At 50.4% G+C, this 23,323-nt stretch overlaps 1 protein-coding gene across 1 annotated transcript in view; it reads left to right on the top strand.

The window, feature by feature from the left end:
* Positions 1 to 23,323, top strand: part of akna (AT-hook transcription factor) — a 102,669-nt gene that overhangs the window by 5,335 nt on the left and 74,011 nt on the right. The window contains exons 2-7 of the mRNA XM_033049215.1: positions 4,952 to 5,474; positions 8,425 to 9,614; positions 12,242 to 12,316; positions 13,488 to 13,632; positions 18,122 to 18,279; positions 19,467 to 19,526. The gene's annotated coding sequence lies outside the window, so the exon portion shown is untranslated. The remainder of the gene's footprint in view (positions 1 to 4,951; positions 5,475 to 8,424; positions 9,615 to 12,241; positions 12,317 to 13,487; positions 13,633 to 18,121; positions 18,280 to 19,466; positions 19,527 to 23,323) is intronic.

Here is a 23,323-nt window from a genome sequence, read left to right as displayed (position 1 = left end):
TTGGTCTCCTAATCTGAGGAAAGACATTCTTGCCATAGAGGGAGTACAGAGAAGGTTCACCAGACTGGTTCCTGGGATGTCAGGACTTTCATATGAAGAAAGACTGGATAGACTCGGCTTGTACTCGCTAGAATTTAGAAGATTGTGGGGGGATCTAATAGAAACTTACAAAATTCTTAAGGGGTTGGACAGGCTAGATGCAGGAAGATTATTCCCGATGTTGGGGAAGTCCAGAACAAGGGGTCACAGTTTAAGGATAAGGGGGAAGTCTTTTAGGACCGAGATGAGAAAATCATTTTTTACACAGAGAGTGGTGAATCTGTGGAATTCTCTGCCACAGAAGGTAGTTGAGGCCAGTTCATTGGCTATATTTAAGAGGGAGTTAGATGTGGCCCTTGTGGCTAAAGGGATCAGGGGGTATGGAGAGAAGGCAGGTACAGGATACTGAGTTGGATGATCAGCCATGATCATATTGAATGGCTGTGCAGGCTCGAAGGGTCGAATGGCCTACTCCTGCACCTATTTTCTATGTTTCTATGAAACTTTCATGGGACAACAGAAGGAAACATAACGGGCAATACGGGCTGAAAAGATGAAGTACGAGGGGAAGCTGGTCAGGAATATAACGAAGGACAGTAAAAGATTCTTTCGATATGTTAAGGGAAAAAGAGTAGCAAAGTCAAATGTGGGTCCCTTGAAGGCAGACACGGGTGAAATTATTATGGACAACAAGGAAATGGCAGAAGAGTTGAATAGGTACTTCGGATCTGTCTTCACTAAGGAAGACACAAACAATCTCCCAGATGTACTGGAGGACAGAGGATCTAAGGGGGTAGAGGAACTGAAAGACATTTTCATTAGGCGAGAAATAGTATTGGGTAGGCTAATGGGACTGAAAGATGATAAATTGCCTGGACCTGATGGTCTGCATCCCAGGGTCCTCAGGGAGGTGGCTCTAGAAATAGTGGACGCATTGGTGATAATTTTCCAATGTTCAATAGATTCAGGATTAGTTCCTGTGGATTGGAGGATAGCTAATGTTATCCCACTTAGCCTGGCTTCGGTGGTGGGAAAGACGCTGGAGTCAATTATTAAAGAGGTAATAATGGGGCATTTGCATAGCAGTAAAATGATTAGTCCAAGTCAACATGGATTTATGAAAGGGAAATCATGCTTGACTAATCTTCTGGAATTTTTTGAGGATGTGAAATGATGAAGGGGTGCCAGTGGATGTAGTGTATCTAGACTTTCAGAAAGCCTTTGATAAGGTCCCGCACGGGAGACTGGTGACTAAAATTAGAGCACATGGTATTGGGGGTAGGGTGTTGACATGGATAGAAAATTAGTTGTCAGACCGGAAGCAAAGAGTAGGAGTGAACGGGTCCTTTTCAGAATGGCAGGCAGTGGCGAGTGGAGTGCCGCAAGGCTTGGTGTTGGGGCCACAACTGTTTACCATATATATTAATGATTTGGAAGAGGGAATTAGGAGCAACACTAGCAAGTTTGCGGATGACACAAAGCTGGGTGGCTGTGTGAACTGTGAAAAGGATGTTAGGAGGTTGCAGGGTGACCTGGACAGGTTGAGTGAGTGGGCAGATGCAGTATAATATAGATAAATGTGAGGTTATCCACTTTGCCGGCAAAAACAAGGGGGCAGATTATTATCTCAATGGGGTTAGGTCAGGTAAGAGGGACGTGCAGCGAGACCTGGGCGACCTTGTACACCGGTCACTGAAAGTTGCCGTGCAGGTACAGCAGGCAGTGAAGAAAGCTAATGGAATGTTGGCCTTCATAACAAGAGGATTTCAGTATAGGTGTAAAGCGGTTCTTCTGCAGTTGTATAGGGCTCTGGTGAGACCACAGTTAGAGTATCGTGTACAGTTTTGGTCTCCTAATTTGAGGAAGGACATCCTTGTGATTGAGGCAGTGCAGCGTAGGTTCACGAGATTGATCCCTGGGATGGCGGGACTGTCATATGAGGAAAGATTGAAAAGACTAGGCTTGTATTCATTGGAGTTCAGAAGCTAGATGCAGGAAAAATGTTCCCAATGTTGGGCGAGTCCAGAACCAGGGGCCACAGTCTTAGAATAAAGGGGAGGCCATTTAAGACTGAGGTGAGAAAAAACTTTTTCACAACCGGTGTCACAATGGGAGTTGTGAATTTATGGAATTCCCTGCCACAGAGGGCAGTGGAGGCCGTCACTGGATGGATTTAAGAGAGAGTTAGATAGAGCTCTAGGGGCTAGTGGAGTCAAGGGATATGGGGAGAAGGCAGGCACAGGTTATTGATAGGGGATGATCAGCCATGATCACAATGAATGGCGGTGCTGGCTCGAAGGGCCGAATGGCCTCTTCCTGCACCTATTTTCTATGTTTCTATGACACACGGGCAGGCAGACCTGTGTGGGTGAGGTCACTGAGGACCGGGACTGTTCACCTCAACCCCAACACGATATCCTGCCCAGCTGCTGCCCACACTGTGTGTGTGACACTAGTCACTGGCCACCCTGGCCGTGCCATCAGCTGGTTCAGTGCTACCCCTGTGTGGCACAACAAAGCCTGGTACCCTGACCTGTGACCCACAACCCCTGACCCTGTGGCCCAGGAGACATGACCCATGACCCTCAATCCAGGACCTGTGACCACGCCCTTTGATCCAGGACCCATGATCCGTGACATTGGAACGGCGACCCATGACCTGCAAGCCACGACCCACCACCCATGATTGAAGTGACCCCTGGGACCCAGCAGAGTCACGTGTTACTGGGGGAGATTGTCCACAACGATCGGATCACCTGTAATCACTCTTGTCCATTGTCCGTGGGCAGTGATATGTTGCCATAGTGCTGGCATCGCCACCGCGGCACCTCCTGCCCTATCGATCCCGTGTGCGTGACACGCCAGTCTCCCCACATCACATGTGCGTGACGCGCCAGTCTCCTCACATCCCGTGTATGTGACACGCCAGTCTCCCCACATCCCGTGTCTGAGCTCCCACTTAACGTCCCGTACAATGAAAACCCTTTGAAATGCGAACCGGTGTCACAATGGGAGCCGTCAGTGAGGTCACAAAGGACCGGTGATGGGGGGGGGGGGGGTGCAGCACAGTGCATCACCAAGGCTGACCTCAGAGCCGGCTGGGCTGTCTGATCCACACCCACCACCATCCAGCATCCACACTGATGGGCATTGAATGCAGGTACGGGCACTGGGGCTGGGGGGTGGTGGGTCTGTACACTAACCCCAGGCACAAACATTGCCACATCCCACCCCATCACCCTGTACCCCTGTACCAGTCACACATATGTTCATAAATGATAGGAGCAGAATTAGGCCATTCGACCCATCAACTCTACTCTGCCCTTCAATCATGGCTGATCTATTTTTCCCTCGTCACTCCATTTTCCTGCCTTTTCCCCATAACCCCTGCATGTACCAGTCACCTGTGGCCCGTACCAGTGACTGGTGATCCGTGTATCAGTGACCCATAGATGGAACATCTGAAAAACCAAAGGTAGACCAAAAAGCTGGAGTAACTCAGCGGGACAGGCAGCATCTCTGGAGAGAAGGAACGGGTGACGTTTTGGGTCAAGACCCTTCTTCAGACTGAAAAACCAAACTGCATTTTAATACTGCTGCTGAAATGTAGTTGCCCCCGCCGTGCGGTTCCCGGAGGTTTTTGTCAGTCTCCCTACCAGCTTCCACTACCTGCAACCTCCGGCAACCACCTGCAACCTCCGGGAACAGCACGGAAACCTTGGGTTGGGCGCGCAAAGTCTCCAGAGGTTTCCATTCAGGTTTCCTAAGTGGGACAGGGGCATAACTGTCTGCATTGTAGGTTTCCAGTACCTGCATTAGTCTGCATTGCAGGTTTCCAACATGCAGCTGTCTGCATTGCAGCAGCAGAGGCCATGCCTCTCCCTCCATCTGACTGACCCGGGTCTCTATCCTGCTGTAGGAGTAACTTATGTGTGTGAAATAAACATATCAAATGCTGGAAAACTCAACAGGTCAGACAGCACCTGTGAAGGGAGGAAACAGTTAATGTTTCAGGGGAACGATCCTGAGAGGCCGTGTAAATTTAGTTTAGTTTAGGGGTACAGCGCAGAAACAGGCTAGCCAGCGATCCCACCACACTAGCACTATCCTACTCACACTAGGGACAATTTTACATTTATACCAAGCCAATTAACCTACAAACCTGTATGTCTTTGGAATGCAAAGTTACCACAAATTCTTTATAGTAAATATTAAAGAACTATATTACAATCCTGGTCCAAGATGTTTTCAACCCCCCGCGGTGCCCAGCGGTCCCGGGACCCTTCCATGGTGCCCGTGGTAAACCGTGTGGTCATTATCGAGGGACACCTGGCCACGGGCATAACCCTGGGAAGGGGCAAGCAGTTGGCTTGGGCCTGGCGCCGTGACTCGCGGATGGTCAGCGTGGCCAGGCCCAGGAGCCACACAACCAGGACATCCTCTGCTCTCCCCTCTTCCCCACGCACAGGGGGTCCAAAGCTGAGGATGGTGGGTGAGAGGTGCAGCCAGAAAGTGAGGAGTAGCCCCTTCACATACTAAAACAAGAGCTGCAGCCTCATACACTCCATGTGTACATGAGACACAGCCTCTTCCAGTGATTTTACTTGTGAGCATTTCTCTCCCATTCGCAGCTGGGTTTGGTCCTGCTGATGGTAGTGTGTGTGTGTGTGTGTGCGTGTGGCTGGGACAGTGTGTGTGTGTGTGGCTGGGACTGTATGTGTGCGTATGTGTGTGTGTGTGTGGCTGGGACAGTGTGTGTGTGGCTGGGACAGTGTGTGTGTGGCTAGGACTGTGTGTGTGTGTGTGTGGCTGGGACCATGTGTGTGTGTGTGTGTGACCATTTCTCTGCAGGGTAGCTATAAGCAGCTTCCACTTTGCCCTTTGGACTGAGAGTCTTGTCTCCCTTCTACAGGTGGGTTTGTTAACTCGGTGACGAAGCAGTGGGTGAGGCGGAGAGGAGAGGAGAGGAGAGGAGAGGCGGCCTGATGTGAGCGTGGGTGGATGGAGGGCAGCGAGGACCTTGTGGGCAGCCGCCGCCCCCCCGGAACCGCCTCTGTGTAGCCGCAGGGGACGGGACGGGACGGGCGGGATGGCGGTGGCCGAGACACAGGTGGCGGACGCAGAGCTGATGCCCCAGAGCCACGGGGAAGAGCGGCAGCAAGAGGACATCTTCAGTCAGATGGACGAGAATGGCATCATAGGGATGCAGGAGGCCAGTGATTACTACCTGCAGTGTCAGCCGAGGCTGGAGGAAGGGTTGGAGAGGCTGGGTGAGGACGGGGAGATGGTGGACTTGCACGGTGACCGCGCCCAGCGTGGGTTCCCGCACGACTCTGTGGATGAGGACAGCTTCAACATCAGCCAGTTCCAGGACTCAGACCCTGTGCCCTGCTCTCTATCCACACTAGAGGACGTCAGCCACAGCCATCTGTTGTGTAAGTAGCCCAGTCACCGCACGGACCCACACTGATCCCCACTGCAGCTGTCCCTGCACCTAAGCTCATTACCTCCATGGGTCATCTGATCATGTACGCACTCTGTCCAGCCAGCCAAACGTGCAGGCCATGGGCTTTAGGTTAATGCACTGAATTAGCTGAATAGGTTTGACCCAGAGCAGGTTGCACTGCATCTGTGTAACTCCCCTTGTGCATATGGATGTGATATGCAGGGGTTCTTGGTCTTAGTCTAGTTTAGAGTTACGTCAAGGAACATCACCCACACCCTGTACATCACCCACACCCTGTACATCACCCACACCGTACACATCACCCACACCCTGTACATCACCCACACCCTGTACATCACCCACACCCTGCACATCACCCACACCCTACACATCACCCACACCCTGCACATCACCCACACCCTGTACATCACCCACACCCTGTACATCACCCACACCCTGCACATCACCCACACCCTACACATCACCCACACCCTGTACATCACCACCCAGGCAACGGAGGCAACCCAGCACTCCCCAAACAACTCGTCCACTGAGGCCACGCTGGGGGGGCTCACTGTGGGGGGGTTCACTGTGGGTGTTCACTGTGGGGGGGGGTGGGGGGTGGGGGTCACTGTGGGGGGGCACACTCACGCCACAATTAATTCCTGTCCACTTCAAACTATAATCTCTCACATTATTGTGAGACTCATTAAGAAGTTGTTTGTCTCATTCAGGCAGTGTCACAGTAATCCCATTCCCCATGTACATTCCTGTAAGCTGTTTAAGAACATTAGAACACAGAAGGTGCAGCAGCACAGAAAGAGGCCGTTCAGCCCAGCTAGTCTGGACCAGACGATGCCAATCTGAGCTCATGCCCTCTGCGTGCACCTGGTCTCTGTCCCTCCGTTGCCTGGATGTTCATCTGCCTGTCTAAATGCAGCTCTCTCATAACCTGTAAAACTGTAAAAACGAGGAACTGCAGATGCTGGTTTACACAAAAGGAGACAAACTGCTGGAGTAACTCAGCGGGTCAGGCAGCAGCTCTGGAGAACAGATGATGTTTCAGGTCAAGACCCTTCTTTAGACCGAGCCTTGCTCTGACCTGCTGAGTTACTCCAGCACTTTGTGTTCTCTCATCGGCTCTCCCTGTAGCAGAATCCCCCCTAACCATGCAGCACCTGGCACACGCCTGCTGCACCCTCTCCAAAGCCTCCACCTCCTCACATGTGGTGTGACTAGAAGTGCACGCAATACTCCAAATGCGGCCTATTTACCCTTCACACACCATCCACATGCCATCTACATGCCTCGCACACACCCTCTGCATACGTGCCCCCACTGCACACCACCTCCACACACCATCTACACGCTTTCCCACGACAAATACACAGGGGGTGCAGTGATGCCGGAGATCACCAGAGCACCACTCGGCCTCGGCACCTCTGCAAAAAAAAAAGACGGGGAATTTTAACTAGTGGGTGTGTGGTCGGGGTAACCTGATTAAAAGAGGGGGAAGGGAAAGACCCATCACTACTGATGGAACTCTGGTGAGGTGACAGCTCTGGCCCGCTGGTGGCCGGTGGAGAGGCGAGGGTTGACGGAGCCGCTGGTGGAGGCCCATGGGGGGCTGGAGTACAGATACGGTCGGCAGCATCACTGGCTTTCTGAAGACAGTGAAGGTCGGTGACAGCGGCTGCAGTGGCCCCGCCCCGAGGAGGTGGTGCGAGTCGGCAGGTGTCGGTACGTGAGTGGGTGTGTGGTTGAATGGGTGAGTGTGTGCGAGTGTGTGTGGGCATGTGTGAGTGTGTGTGAGTGGGCGGGTGAGTGGGCGAGTGTGTGTGAAGGCCCAGAGTTGCGGGATAGTCAGGGTGAGTTGGTGCCGAGCCGGAACCTCTGTAAAAATACATGATTACCGTCTTTTTCATTACTTGCTTGATAATTATATTACATGATAATTAGTGTGAAACCGTGCTATTATACTAGTTATGCACTGGGATGTGGTGATGGGCTATAATCTTGTTTGACCCTCTTGGGAGACTAGCTTGCCCCCCCCCCCCCCCCCCAATATCAAAACCTGATAATGACGCGTCTGTTTGACAGCTCTGTCACCTAAAAACGTAGCACTCCAACACTGCAAATACACGCCTACACGCCCCCCCACACTCCAACCATGCCATCTACATGCCCCCTCCACACACCGAATACACACCATCTACACGCTCCCCCACCCACTCCACACGCCATCTACATAAATGGCACATTTCTAGTGGCTACATGTTCTATTTTATGTCATGTAATACAGTAGACACCCCCTGACTTACACAATTGGTGTTGCATGTAAACTCTCTTTTATAAGCAATGCTGTACTCAGTCCCTAGAGCAATCAAGGCAGTGTGTAATCTCCACATCATTGTACGATCACTCAGGTTTACATCAGAAACAAACCGGCAATGGCAGTGCTGCTTACCCAGAAGGCCGCGCATCACAGAAAGTGCCCCATCATCACGAGCTGGTAATTCCGACACGTGAAAATCTGAGACTTGTATCAGAGTTCTGTTTAGTGTAGAGATCTGTTTAGTGTAGAAGCAGGTCTTCCGGCCCACTGAGTCTGTGCAGACCAGCGATCCCAGCACGATGGTGCAGCGGTGACCCGGGCTCGATCCTGAATACGGGTGCTGGTCTGTACAAAGTTTGTACGTTCTCCCCTTGACTTTGTGGGTTTTCTCCGGGTGCTCCGGTTTCCTCTCACACTTGAAAGACGTGCAGGTTTGTAGGCTATTTAGCTTTGGTAAAGATGTAAATTGTCCCTAGTGTGTGTCGGATAGTGTTAGTGTATGGGGTTCGCTGGTGGGTGTGGACTCGGTGGGCCGTACGGCCTGTTTTTGTGCTGTATCTGTAAACTCTAAACACTAAACAATCTTCTTCTACCCATGCTTCAGGCGATGCTGACTTGCTCGAGGGAGATGGGATTCTCAGCGACCATGATTCCCAATCCATGTGGAATGAGGATGAGGATGAGGAGATGGGCGAGTGTGATGAGGGGACGGAGCAGAGTAACGGTGGATACAGGCAGAGGGCAGGAGGTGCGGAGGTCCACCATGAGGCGGGTTACCAGGAGCAGGCAGAGGAGCCGGGGTCGAGCATGTTTGGAGACTCGTGGCACGTTTACGTCAAGGCGGCGAGGATCCGCGACCACGGTGATGACCTCTCCGTACCAAGGGTTAGGGACAACGCTGACAAACCCGCCGACCAATCTCCCACGAGTACTAGCTACTCAAAGACTCAGGGTAAAGGTCCCGGCCTCTCAGCTCACAATTGTTATACCGAAGACACTGCAACCCTGTTTTCTCCGAGGGTGGAGTGTTCCGGTGAGGCGACGGAACGGTCCCGTGACAGCGCAGGACGAGCGGGTGGGATGAGAGCGGAAGGCGAGGAGAACCCGACCTCCTTCCACCTGAACCAGGTGCTGCTTTGCCGACTCTCGGCCCAGGACTCAGCAGGCGAGGCCGACATTGAGGCTGAAACTATTCCGGGCTCTCCCTGCTCCGAAAGTGCAGGAGAATCAATGGGAGAAGTCACAGGGGTGGCCTGTCCACCGGGACGTCCAGATACAGGGGGCAGTACCACACGGCAGAATGGTACAGTCCGAGCAGCCCAGAGCAGCAGAGCAACATCTAACATCCACGCCAGGCCAAGCCAAGGGTCCTGCAGCCTCAGTAAACCACTGATACCCACAGCTCGAGCCAACTCGAGCAGCCGACACAAGGCTTGCAATCTCCAAAGACGAGCGACCAACCAAAGAGAGTCCACAAAGCCGCTGTCGCGAAAGATAACGTCGGAAACGGCCATTTACGGCCGGGGGCAGCTGAACTACCCGCTGCCGGATTTCTCCAAAGTGGAGCCACGTGTCAGATTTCCCAACGAGGAGCTGGGGCAGCGGAGGCCCAGGGGCCCGCCCCCGGCTCCCAGAAGGAGTGGCCCAGTCCACCACCACTCTCCCGCAGAGCTGGTCCGCCAGGTACTGCAGAGCAGTAATGACTGCCCCCCGCTCACCCCCACCCCTCCTGGGGCCATCGCCAACCAATTCCAGTGCCCACAACAGGCCTCCGAGATGGTCTACCAGCTACAGGTAGGAAACAGCGGCCACCGGACCTCCATCTGACTACTCCCGCTGGTCGCAACCTTGGGGAGACTCAACGAGATGGTCAGGGTCACGAGATTCAAACTTCCCCTTCCCTGGAGAAAGTAGAAACCACTTTCATTTCTGTATTGGAGAATCGAGGGCAGCTGAGGAAGAGCGGGCAGGCAGCATCTGTGGTGGATGGACAGACTCAACAGCTGGATCTGAGGGAAATGGACAGTGCCAGTCGTGATCTCCATTGCTATCACTATCTTTGGGTTAATCAGAGGGGGTGGCCCCGGTGGGAAAGGGAGCTGGGAGGACCAGGCCCAGTGTGGTGGGAGGACCAGGCCCAATGTGGTTGGAGGACCAGGCCGAGTGTGGTGGGAGGACCAGGCCCAATGTGGTTGGAGGACCAGGCCCAGTGTGGTGGGAGGACCAGGCCCAGTGTGGTTGGAGGACCAGGCCCAGTGTGGTTGGAGGATAGAGTTGCCAACTGTCCCATTTTAGCCAGGACATTCCGTATATTAGGCTAAATTTGTTTGTCCCATACGGGACCGCCCATGTCCCATATTTGACTGCTACTACTCTGTAATCACCAGAGGGCAACTCTTACAGACAGATCCTTGACCTGATACAACAGCGTGAGTGCGTGTTGCATGTGCTGTTGTAGGTATGTTGCAAAGCCTACCTGAAGCGTCGTTGAAAATCTGCCGCTGCGGGTGTGCGCGATTTTGGCGCCGTTTCGAGGGGGGCGGGTTTAAAACGCGATTTTCTCTAGGCTGTTCAAATCGAAGATGTTCAGCCTAGTTAATTATTAACGAAAAATCGCTGGAAGACCCCGTCGCAAAAGCTATTATTAGTTTTAAAGGCCTCGTATAATAGTTATAGTAGTTTAAAAATCAATCTCTAAACCCGCGACCGCCAGCAACCGCAGGGTCCCATAGAGCAACCACAGAAGGTAGGCTGTATATTTTTACATTAAAAGGGCTTCTAAAGATCCCTTTATACAAAGTTTAATATTGCAAGTAGCTCATTTTGGGCCCATTATATCCCGCAGTATTTTTCTGGGCATTTGGGGCACAAATCTACCGCAATGTGAACGTTCTAAACCAGTGCGTTCCACAGGGACCCACTGGAAAGCTGATTTAAATGGGCATTTATTTACAGCAATTGAACACTGAATTCCTTCCATTTGGCCTATAAATTAATGTAAATGAGATTTAAAAATCATGTTTTATTGTGAATTATTTGTGAATATTATTTGGACATTTAGGCTATTTAAAAATGTTAATCATTTATTAAGAAATGGATAGATGTTTAGATCTAGTAATTGAAGTCTGAAATTAGCTACAATTAGGTAACTAACTAATTATATGCTTTAATTTCAGGTCATCCAAGTAAGATTATTTTATATTTGTTTCAGAATGCTTCAATCTATGATAACTGAAAATTTCATTCAGTTCTCTTAATTTTTAAGAAAGTTATGGGCTTTTGACTGTTCACGATCACAGCTTTTTTGTTATGTCCATAGAAAATCAATAGGGAACAAGATGCTCATTTCCGAGTATGAAAATGGCCATAACTTTTAAATACTTGAGATATGAAAGTGAATTAGGTGTCAAATTAAACTTATTTTTATGCGTTATCTGATGGGATAAATTACAGACTTGATTTTTAAAATCTCAAAATTTTGTAACATTGCTAGCTGTTGTTGCCACGCACGAGTGATTCACCTGTCATCCAATCACAGGCCCCCTTTATGCGCATCAGTTGTACGCTATATTTTGCCCTTCTCTATAAACCCCTCCCCTCCCTTAATATCCCCTCCCCCTCAATGTCCCCTCCCCTCCCGACCCCCTCTCTCCGTCTCTGTAACCCCTCCCCCTCGCGTCTCCGTTCCCTCTCCCTCAAAATCCTCCATCCTCCACTTTCCTCTCTTCCCCCCACCTCGCCCCTCACGGCCCCGTCCCATCTCCCGTCCCCTCTCCTCCCCTCTCCCTCCCCTCCCATCCCATCTCCCCCTCCCCCCCTTCTCTCCACCATCCCCTCTCCCTCCCCACCTCTCTCCCTCCTCACCCTCCCTCCCCTCCTCCCCCTCCACGTACCCTCTCCCCCACCCCTCACATTCCCTCCCTTCCCATCGAATCAGTCCTGGGATACAGAGTCACATAGCGTGGAAAGAGGCCCTTCGGCCCAACGTGCCCACACTGACCAACATGCCCCGTCTACACCCACCTTTTTGTCCCTTATTTGGGAGTGAGAAAGTTGGCAACCGTATGGGAGACCCAGTCTGTGGGAGGACCAGGCCCAATGTGGTGGGAGGACCTGGCCCATTGTGATGGAAGGACTAGGCCCAGTGTGATGGGAGGACCAGGCCCGGTGTGGTGGGAGGACCAGGCCCGGTGTGGTGGGAGGACCAGACGTGGTGTGTTGTGGGAGGACCGGGCCCAGTGTGGGGGAGGACCAGGCACAATGTGGTGGGAGGACCAGGCCCAGTGTGGTGGGCGGACCAGGCCTGGTGCAGTGGGAGGACTAGGCCCCATGTGATGGGAGGACCATTGCCTGTGCTTGTTCCCCACAACCCGCCCGCCCTGAGCTGTCAGCCCCAGTCTCACCAATGTTCCTTTCCCCAGGAGGATTACCGCCGTCTGCTGACCAAGTACGCAGAGGCTGAGAACACCATTGACCGTCTGCGGATCGGGGCCAAGGTAGGAGATGAGGGAGAGGTGGGGAGTATCGGCATTGTGCAACAGAGGCCGGGACTCATCCACCATGCACCAGCTGCCGGCATCCTTCAGTCAGAAACGGCCTCTGATCTTATTGTAGCCAGTTAAGGGGAACATTCCCATTGTAAACTGTTAGCTTCTGTCACAGAGCCATACAGCACAGAAACAGGCCCTTCATCCCAACCAAGATGCCCTGTCAATACTAGTCCTATATGCTCACGTTTGGCCCATATCCCTCTCAACGTTCCTATGTACTTATCTATCCTAACTACATTGGGACATTGGTTTTATCTTTTTGCGCTACTATTTTTTATTGTTTTTATGTGTGTGTGCGTATGTATCTATATGCCAAGTGTCTTTTAAATGTGTTACAGTACCCGCCCCGACCACCTCCTCTGGCAGCTTGTTTTATACACCCACCACCCTCTGTATATAAATGCCTATTAGCTTTCCCCTGTCACTTTAAACCTATGTCCTCTGGTTCTTGATTCCACTACTCTGGGTAAACAGGTGCATGTAAACCCATCTATCCCCCTCATGATCTTATACACCACTATAAGATCACCGCTCAGCCTCCTGCGCTCCAAGCAATGGAGTCTGAAGAGGGGTCCAAACCTTCACCCAGAGATGTTACCTGACTCACTGAGTTACTCCAGCACTTTGTGTCTATCTCTAAGGAAAAATGTACCCATCCAACATATCACAGACAGAGAAGGTGGTCCTGGGCTCAGACACGGTGTTATTCCTGAACAGCCCTGCTTGCACGATCACCGTTTATTGAGTGTGACCATCAGGAGCAGAATTCGGCCATTCGGCCCATCAAGTCTACTCCATCATTTGATTATGGTGGTTTACTCCCACACTCCAAAAATGTTCAGTTGTGTAGGTTAATTGGCTTGGTAAACATGGTAAATTCCCCCTTGTGTGTGTAGGCTAGTGTTAGTGTGCAGGGAGCTCTGGTCGGCACGGACTCGGTGGGCCGAAGGACCTGTTTCCTGTTTACTATAGTTGATCTCTAATCTAACACTAAATTTCAGGTTGGTGATCTGTCATCAGAACCGGCCGTTGTTGGTAATGAGCAGGCAGGACGGGTCGATTGTAATGTTGTGTTGCTGTTACAGTCTGTGTGCTGAGCCCGCGGTTTCTTGTGCAGGTGAACCTGTTCACTGACCCTCCTCAAGCAGCCTCCAGTTCCCAGGGAACGTCGCTGCACCGGGCATCAAAGGTCATGACGTTTGCCATCTCCCACCCGCAGCGAGCCGAGCTTGGACCCTCGCTGGACCACCGCACCCCGACAGGTAAGAACCACATCTTGTTCATCCTTCTGAGCAAGTATGGGCCAAGCTGAATCACCAGACTCCATGGGGAATGAAGGGGACTTCTCCCACATCCCTGTGCATCGATGAGCAGTGTCCATTCCCTGCTTAGTTTAGTTTAGAGATACAGTGCGGAAACAGGCCCTTCGGCCCTCTGAGTCTATGCCGACCAGCGATCCCCACACAAAAAAAACTATCTTACACTCACTAGGGACAATTTACAATTTTACCAAGCAAATTTACCGTGCATTTTGGGGCGTCGAATAAAGGCAGGCCTCTGGGTAGTGTTGTAGAGCAGAGAGATCTAGGAGTACAGGTACATGGTTCCTTGAGTCGCAGATGGGTAAGGTGGTCAAAAAGGCTTTTGGCACTTTGGCCTTCATCAGTCAGAGTATTGAGTACAGAAGTTGGGAGGTCATGTTGCTGTTGTATAAGACGTTGGTGAGACCGCATTTACTTCTGGGCACCCTGTTATTCATTCATCATTGTTGAAAACATTAGCGACGCAGTGTTGCTGGATGCACCACACATCTCTGTCCTCCAGTTCCTGCGGACTTCCGCCGCTGGAAGTATAGGATTTTGGTGTGTGTGTGCTTTATCATCATTCCTTTCAATGCCATGGACGACTGTGTTCGCAACTTCTACTGAAGTGTGGATGGCCGTTGGCTCACTAGAAGCTCATCCGCCCTTTGACAGGTCTTGTTTTTGGTCCTGCTGGGGGTCCACAGACCCCTCCTCCCCTTGCAAACTGTTTAGTCGCCAACTATCCGACCATGGAGCAGTTAGCGCGGGATTACATGGTACCCGTGTCCGGGGGAACTGCCCCCGACCTGACCTAAAACAGGAAAGACATTGTCAAGCTCAAAAGCATTCAGAAAAGATCTACGAGGATGTTGCCAGGACTCGAGGGTGTGAGCAATAGGGAGAGGTTGTGTAGGCTGGGTCTCCATTCCATGGAGCACAGGAGGATGAGGGGAGATCTTATAGAGGTGTACAAAATCATGAGAAGGATAGATTGGGTAAATGCACAATCTTTTGCCCCGAGTAGAGGAATCGAGGACCAGAGGACATAGGTTAAAGATGAAGGTGAAAAGATTTAATAGGAATCTGAGGGGTAACTTTTTCACACAAAGGGTGGTGGGTGCATGGAACAAGCTGCCAGAGGAGGTAGTTGAGGCTGGGACTATCCCATCATTTAAGAAACAATTCGACAGCTACATGGATGGAACAGGTTTGGATGGATATGGATCAAGCGCAGGCAAGTGGGACTAGTGTTGCTGGCCGGTGTGGGTGAGTTGGGCCGAAGGGCCTGTTTCCACACTGGATCATTCTATGACTCTATGACTTTAAATTAACCTAAAAACCTGTACGTCCTTGGAGTGTGGGAGGACACCGGAGCATGCAGAGAACCTCCGCAGGTCACAGGGAGAACATACAAATTCTGCACAGACAGCACCCATAGTCAGGATCGAACTCAGATCTCTCGCGCTGTAAGGCTGCAACTCTACCGCTGTGCCACCATGCTGCCCTGTGTTCAATCTCATTGCTCACAGCGTCATGGTGGTGTTGGGCCCGTGTCTGTGTGCATCCTCAGCTCAGGGCCATTGTCTCAGAACCAAGGTCGGCCATGAAGTAAACCAGTGACAACTTTGATAGTCAAATCATTACTAACATATCTACCTGTGCCACCACTTTCATAGAACGATGTACCTATACTCCTGGATCCATGTGCTCCACAGAGCCCTGCCATTCACTGTGTACGTCCTGCCCTGGTTTGACTTCCCAAAGTGCAACGCCCCACACTTTTCTGCATTATACTCCATCAGCTATTCCCCAGCCCACGCCCAACTGATCCTGCTGTCATTTTTGATCACTATCGTCACTACGATGCCATCCTCTTTAGTGTCATCCTGCCTTGTATGTTCTCATCCAAATCATCGATATAAACCACAAACAGTAACGGCGGGCCCAGCACTGAACCCTGACACATACCGCTGGTCACAGGCCTCCAGTCTGTGCTCACAACCTTCCTTCCATGAAACCAATTATCTATCCAGTCAGCTAGGTTCCCCTGGATCCAGAGCAGCCAACCATGGGGAATCTTGTCAAATGCCTTGACAACGCCTATGGCCGTGCTCTTGTCTATTTATTTATGGTTGCCTCTTCAAAAAACACAATCAAATTTGTAAGACGTGACCGCCCATGTACAAAACCATGTTGGCCATCCTCAATAAGCCCAGTCACTCCAAATGCATACATATCTTATCCCTCTGAATCCTGTCCTGTACGTTCTCCACAACATGGAAGAGTACAGCACAGGAAGAGGCCATTCAGTCCATTGATGCCAATCTGCCTGCACATAGACTGTATTGCTCTATCCCACCTGGTCATATGACTGCCTTGATGCCTCCTGTCTGCCCCCACACATAGCATGTTACAGCCACCCACCTCTCTCTGTGTAACAAACACTCGACTCACAAACTTCCTTTAAACTTCCCCCCTTTGACTTTAATGCTATACTCTCCGGTATTCGAGTATTTACCCTACCTATGCCTGTCATAATTTAATCCCCTCAGTCTTCCCACTCCAGAGAAAACAATCCAAGTTTGTCCAACCTCCCATTACTGTCCTTATAGATCTGAAGAAGGGTCTCGTCCCGAAACATCATCTGTCCTTTTTCTCCAGAGAGGCTGCCTGACTCGCTGAGTTACTCCAGCACTTTGTGTCTAACTTTGGTATAAACCATCATCTGCAGTTTAGTTTAGTTTAGGCATACAGCGCGTAAACAGGCCCTTCGGCCCAACAAATCCGTGCCAACTAGCTAACGCTACCCCTCACTGACGGGACAATTTTATATTTATACCAAGCCGATTAGCCTACAATCCTGGACGTCTTTGGAGTGTGGGAGGAAACCGGAGCTTCCCGGAGAAAACCCACGCAGGTCACGGGGAGAACAGTATTAGTGTGCAAAGGTCACAAGGAGAACGGTTCTCTGGTGCTGGAAAGCCATGTGCCTCCCATCGGAGAGGCATAGATAGGGTATACAGTGTCCACACTGTCTCTATCAACACTTGTGAGCGGCATGGTGGTGCAGCGGTAGAGCTGCTGCCTTACAACACCAGCACCAGACATCCTGACTACGGGTGCTGTCTGTACGGAGTTAGTACGTTCTCCCCGTGGGTTTTCTCCGAAATCTTCGGTTTCCTCCCACACTCCAAAGACGTACAGGTTTGTAGGTTAATTGGCTTGATATAAATGTAAATTGTCCCTAGTGTGTGTAGGATAGTATTAATGTGAGGGATGGCTGGTCAGTGTGGACTTGGTGGGCCGAAGGGCCTGTTTCAGCGCTGTGTCTCTAAACTAAACTTGGTGTCGGATGCTAACTCTTAGAACTCTTAGTCTTAGAATAAAGGTGAGGTCATTTATGACTGAGGTGAGAAAAAACTTTTTCACCCAGTGAGTTGTAAATTTGTGGAATTCCCTGCCACAGAGGGCAGTGGAGGCCAAATTACTGGATGGATTTAAAAGAGAGTTAGATAGAGCTCTAGAGGCTAGTGGAATCAAGGGATATGGGAAGAATGCAGGCACGGGTTATTGATTTGGGACGATCAGCCATGATCACAATGAATGGCGGTGCTGGCTCAAAGGGCCGAATGGCCTCCTCCTGCACCTATTTTCTATGTTTCTATGACCCACATTTGACTTTGCTATTCTTTTTCCCTTAACATATCTAAAGAAGCTTTTACTGTCCTTCTTTATATTTCTGGCCAGCTTCCCTTCGTCCTTCATCTTTTCAGCCCGTATTGCCCGTTTTGTTTCCTTCTGTTGTTCTATGAAAGTTTCCCAATCCTCTGGCTTCCGGCTACTCTTTGCTGTGTTATACATCTTTTCTTTTAGTTTTATTCTATCCCTAACTTCTCTTGTCAGCCACGGTTGCCTCCTACTCCCCTTAGAATCTTTCTTCCTTTTTGGAATGAAATGATCCTGCAACTTCCGGATTATGCCCAGTTGGACAAACTCGTATCGTTTTTCCTGAAGGTTGAGGGAAGCCCTGATGGAAATGAATAAATGATGAGAGGCATAGATAGGGTAGACAGTCGGAACCTTTACCCAGAGTGGAAAGGTCAAATACTAGAGAGCGTAGCTTTACAATAAGAGAGGCAAAGTTTAAAATAGATGTGTGGGGTGCCAGGAACACACTGCAGGGTGTTATGGTGGAGGCAGATACACTAGTGGTGTTCTAGAGACTTTGGGATATGAACAAGGGTGTACAGCGAATGGAGGGATATGGATCATGCACAGGCAGAAGAGAGTTTACCTTGACGTCGTGCTCGGCACGGACATTATGGGCCGAAGGGTCCCGTGTGGTGTTGTTCCACTCTTTGTAGTTGGAGTTGGAACTGGTGACTCTAAGGTGGGGGCGGTTCCACGCGGTGGAGCTGAGTTAATTGTGTGTGGCTTCTCTCTGCAGGCAGTTCCTCGGTGCCAGAAGGCCGGGACCCTATGGAGTTGCCGGGGCCGTCGGGGGTCAGCCGGGCCCCTGGGCCGAGTGAGTCAATGGTGGAGCCCACAGCGGGCGAGTGTCTGACCTGGGCCCTCGCACAACAGGCCCAGGCTGCACAGGAACAGGTGAGGATGCAGCCTACTCTTCCTGCTGCCCCCTGGTCCTCCGAACATCGAGGTCTGGTCCTCCGGGTGGCCCCTTAGTCCCCCAGGGACTGCTCCTACTCACTGGGACAATTTGCACAGGGTCAATTAATCTACAAACCCACAGTTCTTTGTGGTGTGGGAAGAAACTGGAGAACCCGGAGGGAATGTGCAAACTCCACACAGACAGCACCCGAGGTCATGCTGCACCACAGTGCCACCCCTAAACTGTGCTGTACTGTTCTGTGTTCTATCCTTTCTGACACGCTGACTTCCTCCAGCACTTTGAGTTTTGCTCAAGGTTCCAGCATCTGCAGTTCCTTGTGTCTCCATGTTACTGCTGGAGGACCTCAGCTGGTCAGGCAGCATCTGTGAAGGCTCAAGCACCATCTTCAGACCACCCTTTCTCAGCCTGCCATGGCGGGAAGTGAATGAATAAACTGAGAGAATGGTCCTAGACTGGGATCTTGAGACCATTTCTGGGAGGTGGAGCCGGCAGTTAGGGAGTTAGGCAGAGACGGGGTTAAAGGGCAATGTTGCATGGCCCAGTTACAGTGGCAGCCAGCAGGATACGTCAATGTGTCGGAAGGAACTGCAAATGCTGGTTTACACCGAAGATAGACACAAAATGTTGCAATAACTCAGCATCTCTGGAGAAAAGGAATAGGTGATGTTTCAGGTCGAGACCCTTCTTCAGTGAGAGTCAGGGGGGGATGGAACCGAGAGATCTGAAACAGTACAGAAAACAAATGAATGAAAAGTTTGCAAATGGACAGATCAAAGCCAGCAACGATGATCACGGAAAGGTGGAGCCCACAATGGTCCATTGTTGGCTGTGGGGTAGGTGATACAAACAGGGGTAGGTGGGGAGTGATACAAACAGTGAAACTCAGCAGGACAACAGTGAAACTAGTAGGATGACTAGGGTGGGGGAGGGACAGAGAGAGATGGGAAGCAAGAGGGGAAGCAATTCTCTAACTACAGCATTCTGTAGTTAGAGAATTCAATATCATACTGCTGGGGTGTAAGCAAAATATGAGATTTTTTCCTGCAATTGGTGATTGGTTTCCTTATCCCAATCAAAGTTTGAAAAATAGTGATCAATATCTTTATCTTTGCCCATTTCGATTATTGTATCCCAATCACATGTTGATTTTTCTCCTGAACAGATGGATATATTTGAAGAGTTGCTGAAGGCTGGGACGATGGCACCATTGGGTCAGCAGAAGGTAATGTAGCAGCTGGTGCGATGGGCAGCAAGGACTGGTGGGGAAGGGGCAGTATGGGACTGCCAATGGTTTGCATGTTCAGGAGGGCAGTGATTCTGTGTTGAGGTGGGTCGATGATTGCAGATTGAAGGTTGGGGGAGACAGTACCTGAGGAGAGGATTCGTAGACTTCAGTGGGACCGGGTAGCGAGGAGGGGATGGACAAGTGCGGAGGAAGGAGGAGGTGGGTCTAAGGGTAACCCTGAGCTCAGGGTTAACATGAAAGGGCAGCGGGAGGTTGGGACTGGGGCTAAGCAGGTTTAGTTAGTTTAGAGATACAGCGTGGAAACAGGCCCTGCTGACCAGCGATCCCCACATATTAATACATATACATACACTAGGGACAATTTACAATTGTGCTAAGCCAATTAACCTACAAACATGTACATCTTTGGAGTGTTGGAGGAGACCAGAGATCACGGAGAAAACCCACACAGAGACAGCACCCATAGTCAGGACTGAACTCGGGTCTCTAGCGCTGTGAGGCAGCAACTTTACTGCTGCACCACTGTGTCTCACCGAGGGGCTGAGGATAGTGTCCCAGAGTTGGGGTAAAGGAGGGAAGCAGCAGGGGCTGCAGAAGTCAAGTCAAGTCAAGTTTATTTGTCACATACACATACGAGATGTGCAGTGAAATGAAAGTGGCAATGCTCGCGGACTTTGTGCAAAAAGACAAACAAACAAACAACCAAACAAACTATAAACACACTCATAAACACACACATATTCTTTTACATATTAAATATTGGAAGGAAAAACGTAGTAAAGTTAGTCCCTGGTGAGATGGGAGTTTACAGTCCGAATGGCCTCTGGGAAGAAACTCCTTCTCAACCTCTCCGTTCTCACAGCATGGCAACGGAGGCGTTTGCCTGACCGTAGCAGCTGGAACAGTCCGTTGCTGGGGTGGAAGGGGTCTCCCATGATTTTATTTGCTCTGGAGTTGCACCTCCTGATGTATCGTTCCTGCAGGGGGGCGAGTGAAGTTCCCATAATGCGTTCGGCCGAACGCACTACTCTCTGCAGAGCCTTCTTGTCCTGGGCAGAGCAATTCCCAAACCAGATGGTAATATTTCCGGACAAGATGCTTTCCGCAGCCGCTGAGTAGAAGCACTGGAGGCTCCTCGGAGACACTCTGAATTTCCTCAATTGCCTGAGGTGGTAAAGGCGCTGCCTTGCCTTACTCACGAGTGCTGCAGTGTGTGATGTCCATGTCATATCCTCAGAGATGTGGACTCCCAGATATTTAAATCAGCTCATCCTATCCACAGTATCCCCATTTATCCTCAATGGTGTGTACGTCCTCGGATGATGTGCCCTCCTAATGTCCACGATCAGCTTCTTAGTTTTTTTGATGTTCAAGAAGAGGCTGTTGTCCTGGCACCAGAGTGCTAGATCAGCCACCTCCTCCCGGTAGGCCTTCTCGTCGTTGTCTGAGATCAGGCCCACCACCACAGTGTCATCAGCAAACTTAATTATTGAGTTGGAGCTGAACCTAGCCACACAGTCATGTGTGTACAGGGAGTACAATAGGGGGCTGAGGATGCAACCCTGGGGCAATCCTGTGCTCAGGGTGAGGGACTTTGATGTATTCCCTCCCATCTTGACTACCTGGGGCCTGGCGGTGAGAAAGTCCAGGGCCCAGGCACACAGGGGGGTGTTGAGCCCTAATTCCAGTAGCTTCCCGGCCAGTCTGGTGGGGACTATCATGTTGAAGGCTGAACTGAAGTCTATGAACAGCTTCCTCACGTAGCCCCCCTTCTGGCTGTCAAGATGAGAGAGAGCGGTGTGCAGAACCTGGGAGACCGCATCGTCCGTGGATCTGTTCGGACGGTATGAGGCTCGTAGTGGCAGGAACATCCTCACACTGTTGGTGAATGGCCAATGGGTAGATGGTTAATGCACTTTATTGTCACATGTACCTGGCTACACTGCAAAACAAAGCATTTCACCGTAGCGAGGTACATTGACAAAGTGTCATAGTGAAGTCCATTATCTGAAATACAGTTCAGTAAAAATACCACACATAAGCTCAATCATACCCATGTACAAGAGTGTAAGAATAGTAGATTACACCGCTGTAGACTACAAGACTCGCCATCTTCCTGCCGCCATCTTGTATCCATTATAACTGTTGAGTCTTATCTTGGCCGTGAAGGCCCCGTTGTCCTGGCAACGGCACCGCTGCTCCACCACCCTGAGCCGCTGCAGGCTGCGTCCCATCCACGCGCTCGCCCCACCTCTATGGGGCCTCCAGCTGTCCCCGATCCACACCATCCCCCCGGCTGCTGCAGGGCCAACAGCGGGGCCTGAGCCTGATGTGGCCTCCTGTACATCAGTGAGACCAAACGTAAATCAGGCGACTGTTTCGTCAAACACTTGCGCTCGGTATGCCAAGGCCTACTGGATCTCCTGGTTGCTCCCATTTAAACTCCCTCCTTACAGCCCAAAGGTATGAACGTTGATTTCCAATTTTAAGTAATTAGCCTATAAAGAAACATCTCCCCATCCCCATTCTTGCACCCTCTTTTTTACCACCCTCTTTTCCCTGTGACGTGCGTAGGGTTGCACCCATTTCACGCTCTCCCTCTACCTACATTCCTTCCTCTGGCTTCACAATTCTCACCACTTTCCTTATCTCACACGTTTTTGACCTTCCAACTGTCCTTTGTCCAACCATCTATAGTGCCCTCCATGATGTTTGGGCCAAAGACCCATCATTTATTTATTTGCCTCTGTACTCCACAATTTGAGATTTGTAATAGAAAAAATCACGTGGTTAAAGTGCACATTGTCAGAATTTAACAAAGGCCATTTTTATACATTTTGGTTTCACCATGTAGAAATTACAGCTGTGTTTATACATAGTCCCCCCATTTCAGGGCACCATAATGTTTGGGACACAGCAATGTCATGTAAATGAAAGTAGTCATGTTTAGTATTTTGTTGCATATCCTTTGCATGCAATGACTGCTTGAAGCTTGCGATTCATGGACATCACCAGTTGCTGGGTGTCTTCTCTGGTGATGCTCTGCCAGGCCTGTATTGCAGCCATCTTTAGCTTATGCTTGTTTTGTGGGCTAGTCCCCATTCAGTTTTCTCTTCAGCATATAAAAGGCATGCTCAATTGGGTTCAGATCAGGTGATTCTCAAATCGGGTAAACTCAAGAATTTACTATTTTTTTTTAGCTTTGAAAAACTCCTTTGTTTGACCTTGAGCAGATAGGATGTGTCTATACACTTCAGAATTCATTATGCTACTACCATCAGCAGTTGTATCATCAATGAAGATAAGTGAGCCAGTACCTTCAGAAGCCATACATGCCCAGGCCATAACACCCCCACCACCGTGTTTCACAGATGAGGTGGTATGCTTTGGATCTTGGGCAGTTCCTTCTCTCCTCCATACTTTGCTCTTGCCATGTCTCTGATATAAGTTAATCTTCGTTTTATCTGCCCACAATATCTTTTTCCAGAACTGTGGTTACTCTTTTAAGTACTTCTTGGCAAACTGTAACATGGCCATCCTATTTTCGCGGCTAACCGGTGGTTTGCATCTTGCAGTGCAGCCTCTGTATTTCTGTTCATGAAGTCTTCTGCAGACAGTGGTCATTGACAAATCCACACATGAATCCTGAAGTGTGTTTCTGATCTGTCGGACAGATGTTTGGGGATTTTTCTTTATTACAGAGAGAATTCTTCTGTCATCAGCTGTGGATGTCTTCCTTGGCCTGCCAGTCCCATTGCAATTAGCAAGCTCAC

Source organism: Amblyraja radiata, chromosome 32 (genome assembly GCF_010909765.2).
Source record: "Amblyraja radiata isolate CabotCenter1 chromosome 32, sAmbRad1.1.pri, whole genome shotgun sequence".
NCBI classification, from domain to species: Eukaryota; Metazoa; Chordata; class Chondrichthyes; order Rajiformes; family Rajidae; genus Amblyraja; species Amblyraja radiata.
This window is presented reverse-complemented; position numbering and strand designations above follow the sequence as displayed.